Source organism: Neophocaena asiaeorientalis, unplaced genomic scaffold, assembly GCF_003031525.2.
Source record: "Neophocaena asiaeorientalis asiaeorientalis breed wild unplaced genomic scaffold, Neophocaena_asiaeorientalis_V1.1 scaffold962, whole genome shotgun sequence".
In the NCBI taxonomy this organism is placed as follows: domain Eukaryota; kingdom Metazoa; phylum Chordata; class Mammalia; order Artiodactyla; family Phocoenidae; genus Neophocaena; species Neophocaena asiaeorientalis.
The window spans coordinates 392,453-395,291 of record NW_020174277.1 but is presented as its reverse complement, the minus strand read 5'-3'; positions in this window follow the sequence as shown (position 1 = coordinate 395,291).

The following is a 2,839-nucleotide window of genomic DNA, read 5'->3' as shown; positions in this document are numbered from 1 at the left end:
TTTTTTGCGGTACGCGGGCCTCTCCCTGTTGTGGCCTCTCCCGTTGCGGAGCACAGGCTCCGGACGCGTAAGCTCAGCGGCCATGGCTCATGGGCCCAGCCGCTCCGCGGCATGTGGGATCTTCCCGGACCGGGACACGAACCCGTGTCCGCTGCATCGGCAGGCGGACTCTCAACCACTGCGCCACCAGGGAAGCCCTAGCTTGAGAATTTTAAAAGGGGGCGGTACTTTAAAATTTTGGGAAATCCTGGAACTTAGAAGAAAAATTTTCAAGTAAAGTTAAAAAAATTATTTACGGGCTTCCCTGGTGGCGCAGTGGTTGAGAGTCCGCCTGCCGATGCAGCGGACACGGGTTCGTGTCCCGGTCCGGGAAGATCCCACATGCCGCGGAGCGGCTGGGCCCATGAGCCATGGCCGCTGAGCTTACGCGTCCGGAGCCTGTGCTCCGCAACGGGAGAGGCCACAACAGTGAGAGGCCCGCGTACCGCAAAAAAAAACGTTTAAAAAATAAAATTCTCAAGCTAGTTCTAAAAAAATTCTCCCTCCACGCAAAGACCACGCCCCATCTCTTTTCCTATCAGTAACCCACAACAACCACTATTCCTAAAAGTTAAGCGCTATCTCATTTCTGCTTTGCAAAGGTGTGGAGGTGTAGGAAACTGAGGCTCAGAGATGCTAATTAACTCGCCCGAGGCCACACATCTGGTTAAGTGGACAAAGGTAGCCGAGGAGATTCCCCAGGCTTTCTTTCACTGTTCTGTACTCATTTATTCACTCGACAAGTATTATTCATCTCCTCTCTGTCAGGAGCTGCTCTAGGAATTGAGGGCACAAACCCCTTCTCTGCTCCCTGGGAACTTAGTCTCCAGAGGTAGGTAAGAGGGTTTCTAACCATCACCCAGTCCCTCTCCCGTACCGTTCTTCCATCCCTTCCAGAGCCCATTGAGGATCTCTGTAGCTGCTGTGGGTTTGCCGCTTCTCTACTGAGTCTGTATTTTCTTCCTGAGCCTATTCTATCATAATCATAATAACCGAATCATTTTTCATTTCTGACTGGATAACAAGAGCTCACCTTCTGAAGAGGTGGCCACACATCTTAGCCAACATCTTGCTGAGTGGACTGTACTTTGAAAATTTTAAAGCCCCTTTGTGTCTCCTTGGAGCTTTTGTTTCCAAATCCCAGTGACCACCTGGGTGTGCGAAGGGGAAGGGGAGTGGTGAGCTCTCGCTGAAGTGGACCAGGGACGTGAGTTAGCAGAAAATGTTTGCCTGCCTCTTCCCTCTTCTGGAAGGTCAGAACTTACACCTGGTTCGGGTCACAACCCCCTTGCTGGCTCCTCCCTAAGTCCTCCTTAAGCCCACCCTGCAGCATCAACCACAGGCATATTTTAGGGTTCAACCTTCCTCTTTTTATTCAGTCTAATTTTACTCACTTGTTCCGGGCAAATTAAAAAGAATGTCCTTCAAGTATTTTCTAAATTACTTTCATTTAAAAGTAATCAGAAGATTATGAAAGCTTACAAGAAACCCAACTGCAGCTAACCCAACCCCCAAATATATATATCATAACATAATGTGTTGCAAGGACTTTAAACACTTTCATACTCAGGTACGTCAAATCGGGTGAGGCATACTGATTTCGTTGATTTGTTACTTTCTGTCACACAGGAGGGGAGGGATGTTAAACCAGCGGTCTGAAGTTCTTAGCATCGCATCCAAGGGCCCAAGATCTAGCTCTAAATGCCCTTTCTAGGTCACGCTGGACTGGAATCCTGATTAATCTTTATTTCATGTCCCCCCATAGGGCTGGACACATGGTGAGTGTGAACTGCTAGTCATCCATGGCGCTATCCATACGCTATCAATGTATACGATCCCCCTGAACAGTTGCTTGAATTCCTTACCTCCAATGATCTCCTCCCCCACCCAATGCCACTCATTCCTCCAGTGGCTCCTGTGGCTGAGCATTTGTCATGACCGGTAGCTGCCACTGCTCAGCATCTCAAGGTCAGGTGTTCGACTCTACCTTGCCCTGGCTGGTGGTCCCCCCAGCACCCGTTCCCGGACAAGACCTCCAATCCATTGATGTCCCAATTTGCACATCTCCCCGGACTGCTTTATCTTCTCTCTTCCTCCTAATCGTGGGACAGGCTTGCACTAAAAACGTATTTGTTGTTTATCTGAAATTCAGATTTAACTGGGCGTCCTGTATTATTATTTGTTAAATCTCATAAGCCTACAATCATCTATAACCTCTTAGATGAAAACTCTTAACTTCTCTTCCTCCTACTTGAAACTCCTTTGGCAGAACCACAGCTTCTCAAGCCCAACTTTGTGACAACTCTATCGTGGCTGCAGAAAAACACAGCCTCCCCTGAAGAGATCTGACTTCAGACTCAAGACCGCAGACCTCAAAAGGGGACTTAAGGCTCCAGGGAGACTCGTTCTACTTAGATGTTCCTGGTCAATCCACACTCTATTTTATGTCTTTGCTTCTCTCCTCAAATCTTCTATACTTTCTCACTCATCCTCATTCTCAGGGTCCTACTTCACTGAGAAAATTGAAGCACTCTGGAGAATTCAGATTCCCCTCACCACTTCTATCCAATTTCTTTGCACCCATCTGGGTTACTCTTGTCAGGTACATAGATTGGAGGTTGGCAGACTTTGGCCTGGGGGCCAGATCCAGCTCACTGCCCGTTTCTGTACAGCCTGCCATTAACTTTTGGAATGGTCGAAGGAGGGGAAATCAAAAGAAGAATATATGTTGCGACATGTGAAAATTATATGAAATTAAAAGTTCGATGAACTGAAATGAAGTTTTATTGGAACATGGCCA